The sequence below is a fragment of the Oncorhynchus clarkii genome, chromosome 20 (genome assembly GCF_045791955.1).
Source record: "Oncorhynchus clarkii lewisi isolate Uvic-CL-2024 chromosome 20, UVic_Ocla_1.0, whole genome shotgun sequence".
Classification (NCBI taxonomy): Eukaryota; Metazoa; Chordata; class Actinopteri; order Salmoniformes; family Salmonidae; genus Oncorhynchus; species Oncorhynchus clarkii.
In genome coordinates this window covers 28,320,987-28,340,600 of record NC_092166.1, presented here as the reverse complement: position 1 = coordinate 28,340,600, position 19,614 = coordinate 28,320,987, and positions in this window count along the sequence as shown.

The following is a 19,614-nucleotide window of genomic DNA, read 5'->3' as shown; positions in this document are numbered from 1 at the left end:
TTTTGTGTTGTATCACCTTTCAGGACTGTTTTGATTTTCGTTGTTTCACTTTGTTATTTTGTATTTCGTGTTCAGTTATATTAAATTAACATGGACACTTACCACGCTGCACTTTGGTCCGATCTTTCCTGTTCCTCAGATGAAGGAGATCGTTACACTATTTCTCTGTATTCAGGGCCAGTCCGGGCCGTTCTGCCTCCCTAAGCGAGACCAAAAAAATTGCCACAGTCGGAAAGGCGTCGGCCCATGCTTGCTGAGGTATAGCCTACAGTGTCGCCTGAAATTGAATTTTAGGAATGCCCATCTATGTGGTAGGCCCACCATTTGTAAAACATATCGTTGCATCGGCTTTATTAGTCATGATTCCTGTGACTAATCAATTTGGTTATTTAAGCTCTGAATATTAGCTACCCAACTTTATCAGGAAGAGTTATCCTTAGACTATTTGCAATGTGTTTACACAGCGGAAAATGCAGAAGTATTTTATTTTTTGCTATGATCAGCTCGTTAAAAATGTATGGATAGAAACCACTGATCATGACAATTTAGCCCAAGGGATGAAACTCCTGGACCCCAGTTGTTAGTAGCCTACAGTAATTGTCAATTTTACTTTGACCTGTCCTGTTTTTAGGATAGGCTATGTTTTCAAAATGGCCAGAAACAAAGTCCTTTCTTCTGAAACTCGTCAGTCTATTCTTGTTCTGAGAAATGAAGGCTATTCCAAGAAACTGAAGAGCTTGTACAATGCTGTGTTCTACTCCGTTCACAGAACAGAGCAAACGGGCTCTAACCAGAATAGCTGGAGGAGTGGGAGGCCCCGGTGCACAACTGAGCAAGAGGACAAGTACATTAGAGTGTCTTCTCTGATCCAGTATTCAGTTTAGGTCTTTATTGGCTTTTAGTTAGCCACCAAGCCAGCAACAAACTAAAGTTGAGTGGTACAGCGGTCTAAGGCACTGCATCACAATGCTAGAGGCGTCACTACAGACCCGGGTTTGATCCTGGGATGTATCACAACCGGCTGTGATCAGAAGTCCCATAGAGTGGCGCACAATTGGCCCAGCATTGTCTGAGTTAGTGAGGGTTTGGTCAAGGATTGTCGTCATTGTAAATAAGAATTTGTTCTTAACTGACTTGCCTAGTCAAATAAAATAAAAATAAATAAAAAAATCTTTCTTTGTCTAGAAAGATTACTTTATTTTTTGTGTAAAAAATAGCAGGCAATGTTGTTATTTGTACCAGAATGCTGCATGCAGAATAGACTTGTTTATGCTTTTTCATAATGACAAGGCCAACAATAGAATGTTCTTAATGAGTGCCAAGGCCTGTAAGATGAAAGTGGACATTTATACTGTGAAGTTGGCAGGACTTTTAAAGATACCGCAATCATGACTCTGTCAGTTGGCAGAAATTAAAGTATGGGAGAGTGGGGCAAGTTGAGCCACCCTTGTTTCTAGGAAACACTATCCTATACTTAGAAAAGGTCATTTCATGGAGTTTGAAGGAAAAAAAACAGTGGAAAGACAAGTTGGCGAGTTTCACCAAGTCAAATGAATTTGTTAGAGGTTTCATGGTTCTTGTCTCGAAACCAAAGCTGACTATTTCAAGATTGTTTTATACATCATTTGCGGTCTCTATACGCTTCAATAGGAGGTCCTAAATCTAGCATTGAAATGCATCCTTGTAGCTGTGGGCTAATGAAGTCAATGTTTGCGGTGGGTAACTAACGCAAGTCATTATTGCTGGGATATGCGGTAGCAAGGCCTGGCCTATGTTAAACGTGATTTAAAAAGTACTAGTGTTAAGCTTGTTTAAAAGATGCTTAAAATTATGAAAATACAAAAGTGTTGAATTGTTTGGGAAATAAAAAATAAAAAAATTAAGGTAGGGGTAATATTTAATTCAGAACAGAAATTTGTAGGTGGCAGGAATTACCCTGTCCCTGATCAGCTCTCGACCTTCGCCTCTCCTGAGTCCGTAAGTAGTTGCAGCGATGGGAAAAGACTATAACAACCAATTGGATATCACGAAATTGGGGAGAAAAACGTACCCCATGCCTGGTTCGTGCCAAGATAAAATTTTTTTGTGACAAGCTATGTCTTCTAAACTGTTTACATGAATTCTGATTATTTCCAATGAAACATCCTGAAACATGTACAGTACCAGTCAAAGGCTTGGACGCAACTACTCATTCCAGGGTTTTTCTTTATTTTTACTATTTTCTACATTGTAGAATAATAGTCAATACATCAAACCTATTAAATAACACATATGGAATGATGTAGTAACCAAAAAAGTGTTAAACTCTCAGTGATTTATTTAAACTCAAGGCACACTTAACCAGCATGGCTACCACAGCATTCTGCAGCGATACGCCATCCCATCTGGTTTGCACCTAGTGGGACTATAATTTTGTTTTTCAACAGGACAACTACCCAACACACCTCCAGGCTGTGTAAGGGCTATTTGACCAAGAAGGAGAGTAATGGAGTGCTGCATCAGATGACCTGGCCTCGACAATCACCCGACCTATAACCAATTGAGATGGTTTGGGATAAGTTGGACCGCAGAGTGAAGGAAAAGCAGCCAACAAGTGCTCAGCATATATAGGAACTCCATCAAGACTGTTGGAAAAGCATTCCAGGTGAAGCATGTTGAGAGAATGCCAAAAGTGTGCAAAGCTGTCATCAAGGCAAAGGGTGGCAACTTTGAAGAATCTCAAATATAAAAAACATTTTGATTTGTTGAACACTTTTTTGGTTACTACATGTGTTATTTGATAGTTTTGATGTTTTCACTATTATTCTACAATGTAGAAAATAGTAAAAATAAAGAAAAACCCTGGAATGAGTAGGCGTGTCCAAACTTTTGATTAGTACTGAAGATATCTTTGTTAGAAAGAATACTATTTCCCTTGATGGAGTGATGCTGAATGTTTTTAAAAAAATGCTCAATTTACTCCACTGTCCCCTACGGGCTTTGTTGTCGGCAATACCTTTCAGATTAAGAAGTCTGCAAAAAGTTTGCGGCAAAACGTATTGGATTGAATGTTGTACGTGTCTAAGCTTCTCTCCTATTTAGGCCTACAAAGTTTAACTTCTGCATGTAGAAGTTTGTCCCTTTCAATATCACATGACGTCTGCACTTTGAACACAGACTTAGAAAGCCTCCCGGTGCGCACTGGTTTTAATGACTAATATTAAATGATTAAGTACGTTTGTTATTTCTACATAGAAGACGAAGTGGTGTTAGTCAGCTGGAAGAGAGATTAAAAGCCTGGTCCCACCTCAGGGGCCCCTCAGGCAAAACAAGAGACAAATTACTCTTCTGCAAGGCAATAAGTGATATCATTCTTGGCTGGGAAATGTTATGAAGAAAACTTGCAATAGACTTGAGTCCTCAAAGTCAACTCAGGACCTCAAAGCCAGTTTCACTGCTTTTTTTTCACCTGGTGGGTACAGTTGAGTATCAGGTAAAACCGAAAACCAGCAGGCTCTGGGCCCCTGGACTAGAGCATGCCTCACATAGGTAGACCACATACATGAGTATATAGACTAGGGATTTGTGTGCGTACGTGTGCACAGTGCACCTTGCCCCTGAACATCAAAGAGCATAGGCCTGCATTTGTTAATTTCTCCCTGTGGTATTATGGCGGTACAGTGCCTTGCAAAAGTATTCATCCCCCTTGCCGTTTTTCCTATTTTCTTGTGTTACAACCTGTAATTTCAATTGAATTTAATTCGGATTTCAAGTAATGGACATACAAAAAAATTACTTGTTTCAAAAAAAGAAAAAACGGAAAAGTGGTGCGTGTATATAGTGGGGAGAACAAGTATTTGATACACTGCCGATTTTGCAGGTTTTCCTACTTACAAAGCATGTAGAGGTCTGTAATTTTTTATCATAGGTACACTTCAACTGTGAGACAACGGAATCTCAAACAAAAATCCAGAGAATCACATTGTATGATTTTTAAGTAATTAATTTGCATTGTATTGCATGACATAAGTATTTGATACATCAGAAAAGCAGAACTTAATATTTGGTACAGAAACTTTGTTTGCAATTACAGAGATCATACGTTTCCTGTAGTTCTTGACCAGGTTTGCACACACTGCAGCAGGGATTTTGGCCCACTCCTCCATACAGACCTTCTCCAGATCTGTATGGAGCTGTCGCTGGGCAATACGGACTTTCAGCTCCCTCCAAAGATGTTCTTTTTGGGTTCAGGTCTGGAGACTGGCTAGGCCACTCCAGGACCTTGAGATGCTTCTTACGGAGCCACTCCTTAGTTGCCCTGGCTATGTGTTTTGGGTCGTTGTCATGCTGGAAGACCCAGCCACGACCAATCTTCAATGCTCTTACTGAGGGAAGGAGGTTGTTGGCCAAGATCTCGCGATACATGGCCCCATCCAGCCTCCCCTCAATATGGTGCAGTCGTCCTGTCCCCTTTGCAGAAAAGCATCCCCAAAGAATGATGTTTACACCTCCATGCTTCACGGTTGGGATGGTGTTCTTGGGGTTGTACTCATCCTTCTTCTTCCTCCAAACACAGCGAGTTTAGACCAAAAAGCTATATTTTTGTCTCATCAGACCACATGACCTTCTCCCATTCCTCCTCTGGATCATCCAGATGGTCATTGGCAAACTTCAGATGGACTGGACATGCGCTGGCTTGAGCAGGGGGACCTTGCGTGCGCTGCAGGATTTTAATCCATAACGGCGTAGTGTGTTACTAATGGTTTTCTTTGAGACTGTGGTCCCAGCTCTCTTCAGGTCATTGACCAGGTCCTGCATGTAGTTCTGGGCTGATCCCTCACCTTCCTCATGATCATTGATGCCCCACGAGGTGAGATCTTGCATGGCGCCCCAGACCGAGGGTGATTGACCGTCATCTTGAACTTCTTCCATTTTCTAATAATTGCACCAACAGTTGTTGCCTTCTCACCATGCTGCTTGCCTATTGTCCTGTAGCCCATCCCAAGCTTGTGCAGGTCTACAATTTAACCCTGATGTCCTTACACAGCTCTCTGGTCTTGGCCATTGTGGAGAGGTTGGAGTCTGTTTGATTGAGTGTGTGGACAGGTGTCTTTTATACAGGTAACGAGTTCAAACAGGTGCAGTTAATACAGGTAATGAGTGGAGAACAGGAGGGATTCTTAAAGAAAAACTAACAGGTCTGTGAGAGCCGGAATTCTTACTGGTTGGTAGGTGATCAAATACTTATGTCATGCAATAAAATGCAAATTAATTACTTAAAAATCATACAATGTGATTTTCTGGATTTTTGTTTTAGATTCCGTCTCTCACAGTTGAAGTGTACCTATGATAAAAAATGACAGACCTCTACATGCTTTGTAAAGTAGGAAAACCTGCAAAATCGTCAGTGTATCAAATACTTGTTCTCCCCACTGTATGTATTCACCACCTTTGCTATGAAGCCCCTAAATAAGATCTGGTGCTAACAATTACCTTCAGAAGTCACATAATTAGTAAACTAAAGTCCACCTGTGTGCAATCTAAGTGTCACATGATCTCAGTATATATACACCTGTTCGGAAAGATCCCAGAGTCTGCAACACCACTAAGCAAGGGGCACCACCAAGAAAGCGGCACCACGAAGACCAAGGAGATCTTCAAACAGGTCAGGGACAAAGTTGTGGAGAAGTACAGATCAGAAACTTTGAACATCCCACGGAGCACCATTAAATCCATTATTAAAACATGGAAAGAATATGGCACCACAACAAACCTGCCAAGAGAGGGCCGCCCACCAAAACTCATGGACCAGGCAAGGAATGCATTAATCAGAGAGGCAACAAAGAGACCAAAGATAACCCTGAAGGAGCTACAAAGCTCCACAGGGCAGATTGGACCATCTGTCCACAGGATCACTTTAAGCCATACACTCCACAGAGCTGGGCTTTACAGAAGAAGGGCCAGAAAAAAGCCATTGCTTAAAGAAAAAAAGAAAAACACATCTGGTGTTCGCCAAAAGGCATGTGGGAAACTCCCCAAACATTTGGAAGAAGGTACTCTGGTCAGATGAGACTAAAATGTTGCTTTTTGGCCATCAAGGAAAACGCTAAGTCTGGCGCGAACCCAACACCTCTCATCACTCCGAGAACACCCTCTCATGTATTTCATTGGCAGGGACTGGAAAACTTGTCATAATTGAAGGAATGATGGATGGCACTAAATACAGGGAAATTCTTGAGGGAAACCTTTCAGTCTTCCAGAGATTTGAGACGAGAATGGAGGTTCACCTTCCAGCAGGACAATGACCCTAAGCGTACTGCTAAAGCAACACTCAAGTGGTTTAAGGGGAAACATTTAAATGTCTTGGAATGGCCCTGTCAAAGCCCAGACCTCAATCCAATTGAGAATCTGTGGTATGACTTAAAGATTGCTGTACACCAGCGGAACCCATCCAACTTGAATGAGCTGGAGCAGTTTTGCCTTGAAGAATGGGCAAAAATCCCAGTGGCTAGATGTGCTAAGCTTACATACCACAAGAGACTTGCAGCTGTAAAAGGTGGCTCTACAAAGAATTCACTTTGGTGGTGGTGAATAGTTATGCACGCTCAAGTTTTATTTTTTTTGTCTTATTTCTTGTTTGTTTCACAATAAAACATATTTTGCATCTTCAAAGTAGTAGGCTTGTTGTGTAAATCAAATGATACAAACCCCCCCAAAAATCAATTTTAATTCCAGGTTGTAAGGCAACAAAATAGGAAAAATGCCAAGGGGGTGAATACTTTTGCAAGCCACTGTATATGTCCCACCGCATTTAATCATGGAAAGAGGGCTGGGAATATGACCGAATATAAAGAGTGTAGTTATTCCCCCCCGCAAGGCAATCAAACAAGTGAAATGTCGGTTTAGGGACAAAGTGGAGTTCAATTCAACGGCTCAGACACAAAACGTATTGCAGGGTCTACAGGCAATCACGGACTACAAAAATAAAACCAGCCATGTCACGGACACCAACGTCTCGCTTCCAGACAAACACCTTCTTTGCCTGCTTTGAGGATAATACAGTGCCACCGTCGCAAGGACAAGGAATCCAGCACCCCTCTCTCCTTCTCCGTGGCCAACGTGAGTAAGACAATTAAACGTGTTAACTCTCGCAAGGCTGCTGACCCAGACGGCATCCCTAGCCGCGTCCTCAGAGCATGCACAGACCAGCTGGCTGGTGTGTTTGAGGAAATATTCAATAGCTCACGATTCCAGTCTACTGTCCCCACATGCTTCAAAATAGCCCCCGTCGTTCCTGTACCCAAGAAGGCAAAGATAACTGAACTAAATAATTACCACCCCGTAGCACTCACTTCTGTCATCATGAAGTGCTTTGAGAGACTATTCAAGGATCATATCACCCTCACCTTACCTGCCACCATAGACCCACTTCAGATTGCATACCGCCCCAACAAGTCCACAGACGATGCAATCGCCATCACACTGCACACTGCCCTATCCCATCTGGACAAGAGGAATACCTATGTAAGAATGCTGTTCATTGACTACAGCTCAGCATTCAATACTATAGTACCCTCCAAGCTCATCATTAAGCTGGAGTCCCTGGGTCTCAACCCTGCCATGTGCAATTGGGTCCTGGACTTTCTAACTGGCCGCTCCCAAGTGGTGAAGGTAGGAAACAACATCTCTCCACATCGCTGATCTAATTTCTTGGGCTCTATACCTATTTTTCCAATTGGACTTGGGCCCCTCTGCTACTGGGAACCCTACTAATCCATCACGACTGGTCTACCGACGTCACCACACATGGAGGCCAAAACAGACTTTCCTCCATCGAGACATCCCTCTAAGGCCCTTCTGCTAGCTTGCTAGCCCCAGTCTGCTAGCCTGCTAGCCCCAGTCTGCTAGCCTCGGTCTTCTAGCTGTCTGAATCGCCGTGTCTCCAGTCAGCCCAACCACTTACTGAACCCCTATTGATCATCCGGCTACACATGCCTAATATCACTATGCCTTGTCCATTACTGTCCTGGTTAGTGATTATTGTCTTATTTCACTGTAGAGCCTCTAGCCCTGCTCAATATGCCTTAACCTACCATTTAGCTCCACCTCCCACATATGCGGTGACATCACCTGGTTTAAACGTCTCTAGAGACAATATCTCTCTCATCATTACTCAATGGCTAGGTTTACCTCCAATGTACTCACATCCTACCATACATACCTACCTACTGTACATTATGCCTTGAATCTATTCTCTTACGCCCAGAAACCTGTTCTTTTACCTCTCTGCTCTGAACGCACTAAACGACCAGTCCTGATAGCCTTTAGCCGTACCCTCATCCTACTCCTCCTCTGTTCCTCTGGTGATGTAGAGGTTAATCCAGGCCCTGCAGTGCCTAGCTCCACTCCTACTCCCTAGGTGCTCTCATTTGTTGACTTCTGTAACAGTAAAAGCCTTGGTTTCATGCATGTTAACATTAGAAGCCTCCTCCCTAAGTTTGTTTTATTCACTGTTTTAGCACACTCTGCCAACCCGGATGTCCTAGCCGTGTCTGAATCCTGGCTTAGGAAGTCCACCAAAAACCCTGAAATTTCCATCCCTAACTATAACATTTCCCGACAAGATAGAACTGCCAAAGAGGGCCGTGTTGCAATCGACTGCAGAGAGAGCCTGCAGAATTCTGTCTTACTATCCAGGTCTGTACCCAAACAATTCAAACTTCTATTTTTAAAAATCCATCTTTCCAGAAACAAGTCTCTCACTGTTGCCGCATGCTATAGACCACCCTCTGCTCCCAGCTGTGCCCTGGACACCATATGTGAATTGATTGCCCCCCATCTATCTTCATAGCTCGTGCTGCTTGGTGACCTAAACTGTGACATGCTTACCACCCCGGCCATCCTACAATCTAAGCTTGATGCCCTCAATCTCACACAAATGATTAATGAACCCACCAGGTACAACCCCAAATCTGTTAACACGGGCACCGTCATAGATATCATCCTAACCAACTTGCCCTCCAAATACACCTCTGCTGTTTTCAACCAAGATCTCAGCGAACACTGCCTCATTGCCTGCATCCGTAATGGGTCGACCACCCCTCATCACTGTCAAACGCTCCCTAAAACACTTCAGCGAGCAGGCCTTTCTAATCGACCTGGCCCGGGTATCCTGAAAGGACATTCACCTCATCCCGTCAGTAGAGGATGCCTGGTTATTCTTCAAAAGTGCCTTCCTCACCATCTTAAATAAGCATGCCCCATTCAAAAAATTTAGAACCAGGAACAGATATAGCCCTTGGTTCTCTCCAGACCTGACTGCCCTTGACCAGCACAAAAACATCCTGTAGCATTCTGCATTAGTATCGAACAGCCCCCGTGATATGCAACTTTTCAGGGAAGTTACGAACAAATATACACAGGCAGTTAGGAAAGCTAAGGCTAGATTTTTCAAGCAGAAATTTGCATCCTGTAGCACAAACTCAAAAAAGTTTGGGGACACTGTAAAGTCCATGGAGAATAAGAACACCTCCTCCTAGCTGCCCACTGCACTGAGGCTAGGAAACACTGTTACCACCGATAAATCCACTATAATTGAGAATTTTAATAAGCATTTTTCTACGGCTGGCCATGCTTTCCGCCTGGCTACCCCTACCCTGGTCAACAGCCCTGCGCTCCCCACAGCAACTCGCCCAAACCTCCCCATTTCTCCTTCACCCAAATCCAGATAGCTGATGTTCTGAAAGAGCTGTCAAATCTGGAACCCATCAAATCAGGCGGGCTAGACAATCTGGACCCTTTCTTTCTAAAATGATCTGCCAAAATTGTTGCAACCTCTATTACTAGCCTGTTCAACCTCTCTTTCGTATCGCCTGAGATTCACATAGATTAGAAAGCTGACACGGTCATCCCGCCCTTCTAAGGGGGAGACACTCTAGACCCTAACTGCTACAGACCTATATCTATTCTACCCTGCCTTTCTAAGGTCCTCGAAAGCCAAGTTAACAAACAGATTACCGACCATTTCGAATCCCACCGTACCTTCTCCGCTATGCAATCTGGTTTCAGAGCTGGTCATGGGTGCACCTCAGCCACACTCAAGGTCCTAAACGATATCATAACCGTCAAGAGACATTACTGTGCAGCCATATTCAACGACCTGGCTAAGGCTTTAAACTCTGTCAATCACAACATTCTTATTGGCAGACTCAACAGCCTTGCTTTCTCAAATGATTGCCTCGCCTGGTTCACCAACTACTTCTCTGATAGAGTTCAGTATGTCAAATCGGAGGTCCTGTTGTCCGGACCTCTGACCTATGTGGGTGCCACAGGGTTCAATTCTTAGGCCGACTCTCTACTCTGTATACATCAATGATGTCGCTCCTGCTGCTGGTGATTCTTTGATCCACCTCTATGCAGTTGACACCATTCTGTATACCTCTGGCCCTTCTTTGGACACTGTGTTAACTAACCTCCAGATGAGCTTCAGTGCCATACAACTCTCCTTCCGTGGCCTCCAACTGCTCTTAAATGCAAGTAAAACTAAATTCATGCTTCAATCGATCGCTGCCCGCACCTGCCCGCCCGTCCAATATCACTACTCTGGACGGTTCTGACTTAGAATATGTGGACAACTACAAATACCTAGGTGTCTGGTTAGACTGTAAACTTCCTTCCAGACTCACATTAACCATCTCCACTCCAAAATTAAATCTAGAATCGGCTTCCTATTTTGCAACATATGCTGTCAAACATACCCTCGTAAAACTGACCATCCTACCGATCCACGACTTCGGTGATGTCATTTACAAAATTGCCTCCAACACTCTACTCAACAATTTGGATGCAGTCTATCACAGTGCCATCCGTTTTGTCACCAAAGCCCCATATACTATCCACCACTGCAACCTGTATACTCTCGTTGGCTGTCCCTCGCTTCATACTCGTCGCCAAACCCACTGGCTCCAGGTCATCTACAAGTCTCTGCTAGGTAAAGCCCTGCCTTATCTCAGCTCACTGGTCACCATAGCAGCACCCACCTGTAGCACACGCTCCAGCAGATATATCTCACTGGTCACCCCCAAAGCCAATTCTTCCTTTGGCTGCCTCTCCTATGACTGGAACAAACTGCAAAAATCACTAAAGCTGGAGTCTCTAACCTCCCTCACTAGCTTTAATCACCAACTGTAGCTCATCTGTACATAGCCCATCCAATCTACCTCATCCCCATTCTGCCTTTATTAATTTATCTTGCCCCTTTGCACCCAGTATCTCTACTTGCACATTCATCTTCTTCACATTCTACCATTCCAGTGTTTAATTGCTATATTGTAATTACTTTGTCTCCATGGCCTATTTATTGCCATACCTCTCTTATTCTACCTCATTTGCACATGCTGTATATACATTTTTCTGCTGTATTATTGACTGTAAGTTTGTTTATTCCATGTGTAACTCTGTGTTGTATGTGTTGAACTGCTTTGCTTTATCTTGGCCAGGTCGCAGTTGAATATGAGAACTTGTTTTCAACTTGCCTACCTGGTTAAATAAAGGTGAAATAATAATTAATAAAAAAAAATTAACTCAACACTGGCACTCGGAGTGTGGTGTCAGGAAAACAACCTTTCACTCAACGTCAACAAAACAAAGGAGATGATCGTGGACTTCAGGAAACAGCAGAGGGAGCACCCCCCATCCACATCAAAGGGACAGTAGTGGAGAAGGTGAAAAGTTTCTCGGCGTACACATCACAGACACACTGAAATTGTCCACCCACTCAGACAGTGTGGTGAAGGCGCAACAGCTCAGGAGGCTGAAGAAATGTGGCTTGTCACCTAAAACCCTGACAAACTTTTACAGATGCACAATCGAGAGCATCCTGTCTGGCTGTATCACATCCTGGCAGGGCAACTGCACCTCCCTCAACCGCAAGGCTCTCCAGTAGGGGGTGTGGTCTGCACAACGCATCACAGGGGGCAAACTACCTGCCCTCCAGGACACCTACACAAGAAGGCTAAAAAGATCATCAAGGACAAAAACCACCCGAGCCACTGCCTGTTCACCCCGCTACCATCCAGAAGGCGAAGTCAGTACAGGTGCATCAAAGCTGGGACCGAGAGCCTGAAAAACAGCTTCTATCCCAAGGACAGAAGACTGTTAAAACAGCCATCACCAACTCAGAGAGGCTGCTGCCTACATCGAGGCTCAAATCACTGGCCACTTTAATAAATGGATCACTAGTCACTTTAAACAATGCCACTTTAATAATGTTAACATATCTTACATTACTCATTTCATATGTATATACTGTACCTTATACTACCTATTGCACCTCGCCTATGCCACTTGGCCATCGCTCATCCATATATTTATATGTATATATTCTTATTCCATCCCTTTAGATTTGTGTGTATTAGGTAGTTGTTGGGAATTGTTAGATTACTTGTTAGATATTACTGCACTCTCGGGAACTAGAAGCACAAGCATTTCACTGAACTCACATTAACATCTGCTAACCATATGTATGTGACCAATACAATTAGAGCCATTTTGATTTGGAAAATAAATTGTATAGAAATGCTTATGTACAGTATATATTGGAAACGTACTGTACTCTTTATTTGTGTGGAATTCCTCTTATTGCTATTGTGACACCTAGTGGCAGCCTTTTGGGTTTACCTGCAGGCTAGCATAAGGGGGTTATGGGTAAAGATGGCGGTAGAGGTGACTCAGCACGTCTGTCACTAGCAGCAGGAACCGCAAGGAAACGTGGCTGAAGCGGATGTTCTGTTTGAAACTGATGGGTCATTGAGTGGAGATGGAATGGATTACAGTGGTGAACAACAAAGCAAAGGAGAAGTAAAGTGGTTGTGAAATCTAGTAAATCCTAGCATAGTTCTGACAGTTTGACATCTCTGTGAAAATCATAGGTGCATTGGATGAGGTCACGTCAGTGGTAATAAGAAGCTTATTTTGGATTTACGTGTGTCCGTAGAGCAGAAGGAGCTTGCTTTGCGCCTCAAAAAGTTATTGGATTGTAATGTGTGTGGATCTTCGAAGCAGGGCACCTATGAAGGGGGTTATCCCTGGCATGGCGCTAGAAGGGAATGCACAGGATATAACTGAAGAAATAGATGGAGTGGTTGGTGCACCCCGACTGACCTGTATCCATTCTATTGTTCTTTGAAGAAGGGGTCGCTCCCTTCTCACGTATTTTGGGGTTATGTGAGATACCCTGTATGAGCCTACGTGCCCAAACCCATGCATTGTGGGTATATTTGTACATCGTATGCCAGCTTAGGTTAAATGCTGCAACTGTGGTGGTGAACATGCGCCCGAATTCCTTAAGTGCCCTGTTGGGGTGATGGAGACCGTGGCAAGAATAAGCGGTGTCCAGTGCGCCTCCTAGGCGGTGAGAAGAGTGTAAGAAGGAAGTAATGTTGAAGAAACAAAGGTAGTAGGATTAGAAGCACCAGTGGAAGTTGCAACAGAGTGCCAACAGAGTGATCCTGACATGTTGCATGTTGAAGGGGCAATCAGTAGTTGCTACATCCATTTTTGGAAAATGAATGATATGTACCCATTGAGCCTTGAAGAATACAACTTAGAAATGCCTTGTGAGCTTAGCCCATTGGAAACCAAAATATAAACATGTTTTACCCCAATGTTTGTAAACAAAGTAAATGAAAAACAAATACTCTATAGCCTAAACACTTAGTTAAAACTATCATGGTCAGTCCTTGCATCCATAGCACTGCCTTTGAATTTAAGAGTTGTTACTTTTCTCCATGATGGCAGCCATAGAAGGCAGGTATTCATCAAGTCGAGGTAACAGCAACAGACAGGCTTTCTCCGCTTTTTATGGTGGCCAGGAGATGATTTCAGTCAAAGCCTTACTGAGTACATAATGACTGTGCATTCCAATCCCCCATCCAGTTATGCTAGTCATGCCCTGAAGAATACTGCAGAGGACAACAAGAGCAGCTTCTCAGCTGAGGAAATTGACACCATCAATGACAACTTCTATGTAGATGACTGTTGAAGTCTGTACCAAATGAAAGGCAAGCCATAGCGCTGTGTGAAGAACTCAGGACTGTCTATGCAAAGGGTTGTTTTCTCTTGACAAAATGGATCAGCAAAAGACTAGCTGGGTTGGCCTTGATTCCAGGCAGAAAGAGAAAAGGAGGTGAAGGACCTCGACTTGGACAAAGAACACCTATCTTTAGAAGGAGCCATGGGGGTTTTAGTGGCGTGTGTGGAAGAGATTACGCCAAGTTTCAAGTGTCCATGAAGAATCAATCCTTTATCAGGAGAGGTATTCTGTCTACTGTTAGTTGTGTGTAAGATCCCCTTGGATTTCTTGCTTCATTCAAATTCACTGAAAAAGCACATCCTGCAGGAGTTATCCCAGCTTAACCATGGCAAAGGTGGCTGGTAGGGCTACAGCAGATGGAGGGCTTCAGCATCGACAGGTGCATCAAGTCAAAGAACTTTGGAAATATCAAGTAAGCCCTACTGCAACATTTCTGTGATGCAAGTGAATCGGGGTACGGCATCGTAAGCTACTTAAGACTGACAACGTCTGAAGATCAGGTGCACTTAGCTTTCATAATGGGAAAGGCAAGAGTAGCACCGCTGCAGCAGTGCTGAGTGTTGAAAGGATGCCGGCTACAGAGCTACAGCTTCCACTGGAGGAATCTACAATTTGGACAGATGGTGAATCTGTCTTGAAGTACATCAAGAATGAGACCAAAAGATGTCAGACGTTTGTGGCAAACAGGGTAAGCACCATCAGAGAAGCGTCAGATGTCACGCATGTTAACACAAAGGTCAACCCTGCAGACCATGTCTGACAGCTCAAGACTTTGGGACTATAAGGTTCTATCTGACATTTTTGTCAAAAATGAGTTGGTCAAATAATTGACAGTTAGATGATTCTACATTTGATTCTCTGAACAGCATATTGTTAGAATGAACAGAAGTCCAACTGGTTATTGGGACAGACATGAATGCCATTCTGGACGTGTGGGACAAGTCTAATAAGACCAACTACAATCCACAGGCAGCCGAGGCTGTTCAACATATATTCTCTGATGACAACCTAATTGATGCCTAGTGAGCTCATAACACTAAAGTTAAAGAGTACACCATCTATTCAAACAGGCACAAAACATTCTCCCGAATCGAGTTTGTGCTATTATCTACTCCTCTATTTTCTTTTAATCAAGAAAATAGAAATTCGACATATTGTCAGATACAAATGTCAGAATCTCCTAAAAGAGCCACAAGATGGTGCTTTAATGTTTCCTTACTAAAAAATTCTACTCTCTGTGAACAATTTGAAACTGAGTTGAATGAATTCATAATCATTAACAAAAATTCAGTCAACGGTCTTCTGATTATATGGGACGCCATTAAAGGTTTTATTAAAAATAATGCAACTGCATTTGCATCCGGGCTAAATAAATCACACAAAAAAAAGTTGTTTACGACATTAGAGCGACTACTCTACTACCAGGTAGTGACTACTCTCTTCAAAGTCAAGACTGAACCAAATACATTAAGGCAGAGCATAATTTGCCATCCATCGAGTTAGACCATTACTTCCATGGTAATCGACCCAGTCGTCTACTGACTAACAAGCCTCGCAGTAATGATATTTCAACTATTAAATCTGAATCGGATGAATTATTATTATCTTTATTATTATCTTGATTCTATATAGAATTGTTCAGCTCTGACTGTAAATCCACATCAAGTGAGAACGACTCCTTTAAAAATAATTTGAACTCCTCTTCTTTCAACTCAGGAAGCCGGCTTGTTGGGAACCCAAATCTCTTCCATAAACTCAAAAGGGCATTGGATAACATGAATAAAGGCAAATCACCTGGTTGTGACGGTATTCCTTCTGAGATCTATTTAACATTTTGGAACCAATTATGTTCACTTTCAGTTGAAATGAGCCGTTCACAAAGGTTACTTGGAAAGGATTTAACATACAGCACTAATTTAGCTTATTTTTTTTTTTTAGAGGTAAGGATGCCAGCCAGTGCTCTCACTATCACCCTCTATCTTTGATAAACACAGATATTAAACTATTTTCAAAAATGTTGTCATCCTGTCTCGAAATTCACCTAAATTGGTACATCTGGACCAAAGCGGGTTTGTTAAAAAAACGATTATCCTCAGATAAGCTCTGTCTATTAAGTATCTAACATGCTTCATCAGAAACCAAAGCTCCTTTGGCAGATCTATCTCTGGACACAGAACAAGCTTTTGATAGACAAGAATGGTCATATCGTTGATCGGTTTTGGAACGTATGGGATTCCAATTTCATTATATGATTACAATACTATACTCCAATTCCCCAGCCATAGTAATAACAGGTAATACATGCTTTTTTTTTGTTCAGAAAAAAACTAAAAGTAGCAGGCAAGGTGATCCCATCTCACCTCTGTAATTTTTGTCACTGGAGGCCCTGGCCCTGGCAATTCGACAATCGAAAGAAATTACACCCATATCTCTCAATTCTACATATCACGTCATCTCATTATACACTGACAATATCTTACTTTATTTAGACAATGTATCCCAACCCCTCCCAAAAGCTTTGGAAGATCATACAAATTCACCTCCATCTCAATTTATAAAATGCATCTAACCAAATCTGCCCTATTGCCTCTATACTTATGGAATCCCACTCGTTTCCCATTTTAAATATCTGGTAATAGAAAAAACCAGTGCCTGAAACTTTAACAGAACAGACTAATATCCCAGTTGTTTTAAGGAGCAGAATATCTATTGTCAAAATGAATATATTACCACGACTGAATTTCTGTAGTTCAATGCTTTCCATGTTTCCCCCTTCAGGCTATTGGGATAAAATCCATAGTGTGGATAAGAAATGTATATGGCAAGGTAAGCGAGCCCAGATAAATTAACAAACTTGCAAAGTGGCAAAGACTTAGGAGGACTATCCGTACCAAACTTTAAATTGTATTTCCAGGCACTAGAATTTCATCCCATCCTGAATTGGTTTAGACATGATTCTTCCGCCCCCTGGCTAAGTATAGAGAGACATATGGCGTCTCCTATTGCCCTGGAAGATGTGGTCTTCACTGATATATCCCTTAAACAATATAACTACGCTTTGGTCCTATTATTGCTCACACAATTTCTAATTGGCGCAAAATTGAAAAAGATTGTAACTGGGAATCAAAATGGCATGCCCATACTCAATCTCCATACCCTAGCTCAACACAAACAATTTAAAATAAGCTATTAAAATCATTCCAATCCCTATTAAAAGGCAAATACGGTTTAGCGGTAGTAAAGGGATGACTTTCGGATGATGCAGATGCCTGGGAGCGGGAGGGAAGGCTGTTTGAATGGCTGACTGGCTTTATGGAGAGTATAGATCTGTATAGAATGATGACAAGATGGGAGTGCAAAATAAGACCATTGAAACGCATAGGTCTTATTTTTGACAGATTTTGGCGAGAGTGTAACCTCTCACGTCGCCTTTTCCTCTCTGTGGAGAACACATTGACGCAGCTGCAGGAAACAGCAGGACTTTTTCCAACTCATTACAGAGGTAAAGATGACTGTAGTAGATGGTTTTCGCTTAGTAACTGCTGTATGATTTGACATGAAACTAGAATTTTAATCCCGGTGCTGAGCTAGTGCGTATCAAGCAGCAAATTTTTGTATGTCACTTTGATTTGGCCTACTATGTCAGCTTTGTTGCTATTGCACTGTGTGAGAAGCCTCTAAATAATAAAAAAAAAATGGCAGCCTACGGGTACATGTTTTATAAAAGTATAATTTGAAATGGATAATATACCTGTAACTGCTCCTCCCCCCTCCAAAACAAATTAATTATAAAGTGTGGCTAACCTAAATTGACATTTCAGAGTCACAAGTTTATATCTGCGATTGAACCCCCCTAAAAAAGGATTAAAAAATGTCTCAGGATTTTGATACTCTGTACTTTAGGCACCTTTAAGGTGATGAATGACCTTATGAAAGAAGATATGAAAGAAGAATTCACTACAAAAAAAGTTCTGAGATCTGGGATGTGACAAATTTGATGCTCCATATCTCAGAACTGTGCTTTGTGGAGATAGAACCTTATAGTCCCAAGGTCATGAGCTGATGTCTTCCTGAAGTGTGAGATTGTCATGGTTCCACCTGTCACCAGAGGGTGGCAGATACCATCCTAGAGACAATTATGACACTCAGGTGTGTTCTATTACTCATTAGCATTTCCCTGTTAAATAAGTATGTTTTCTGTTATGCTTTGCAGAAGTTTGAATTGTTTACTGTTTGGTTACTGAGTCAGTGTTTGAGATGTAGTGTTTGTTGGTTTGCCTCAAGTTTACTCTGATCCTGCGGTTACTGTTCTTAGTGAAGTATTATGTTTACCCTTAACCACTGAGTCCTCGTCTGGTCTCTTTTCTGCAGCTGGGTCCAACCTCACCATGTCACAGAAATTTGGAGCAGTGGCACGATCCACTCTCCAAACAGCGAATAGGAATGGCACGATCCACTCTCCCCACTCTCCCCAATATGCCCAGATGATTTTGAGGTCAAGATGGGCAAAGTGACTGTGAACACAATCTTTCCCTTGACTTCACTCCCCTCTGACCTCCAATGGATTTTGAGGCAAGGAGAAAGGACGTGAGGAGTATGCAATTTAGATTCTCCCAGGAAGTGTTACGATTGCAGACAGTCTGTGTTTACCTATCTAGAGGTGAGAGCGTGCCATGCGGGTGCACAGCCGGGTAATCCATATTTGAATTAGATTGGAGTGGGTGAGCCATGGAGGGAGCATCAAACAATAGGATGTACTGTAATACTTACTAGGTGATGCAAACAACAATGTTTCAATCAGAACAGTCAAACAATTACGGTTACCGTCCAACGCGAGACATGTGCTTCTAAAACAGTTACAGTCATTGGCCAAGTACTAATCTCAGCAATGGCTGAAGATGGAACGTTACTGTTATTAAAATAACTGTAATTGCTGTTAGAACTTTATATGTGACTGAGAGCCTTTTACGGCTAACAACTGCAAGCACTACTTCTGTCTTGTGCCTTTGGTGATGAGCAAACCAATCTTCATTGCCAAACACAGCCCAGTGGGCACACCACGTCATTTCAATGTGAAGAATTGGGTGATTTCTGGTAGATACGTCGATCAATGATATTCCAACATATTTTCACCCACTCAAAAAGACACTGTGCTATCAGTATGCTTTCAACCATCTAAAAGCACATCCAAATTCCGATAAATCTGTCAGATGTTTGGTTTAGTTGTCACATAAATGTACTATTACTGCACTTTCAACCAATTAAAAGCACCAAGTTCAAATGAGACTACAATGTCAGATATTACATTTATTTATTTATACAACAACTTAATGTGTTAGCACTGGCTTCATCTAATGGCACAACCAAATTATCTTGATTGCAGTTGAGGTTACATTAAAGTTATTGTACATGGTGCAAGTGATCAATTCGGTTTGAGATTCTGTGCAGATTATCATAGCAATTGTGAAGAATTCCACAGAACTGCGACCCTGAACATAGATTCTTTCTTTGATTGCATAAGAATACATTTGTTAAAGTATCCT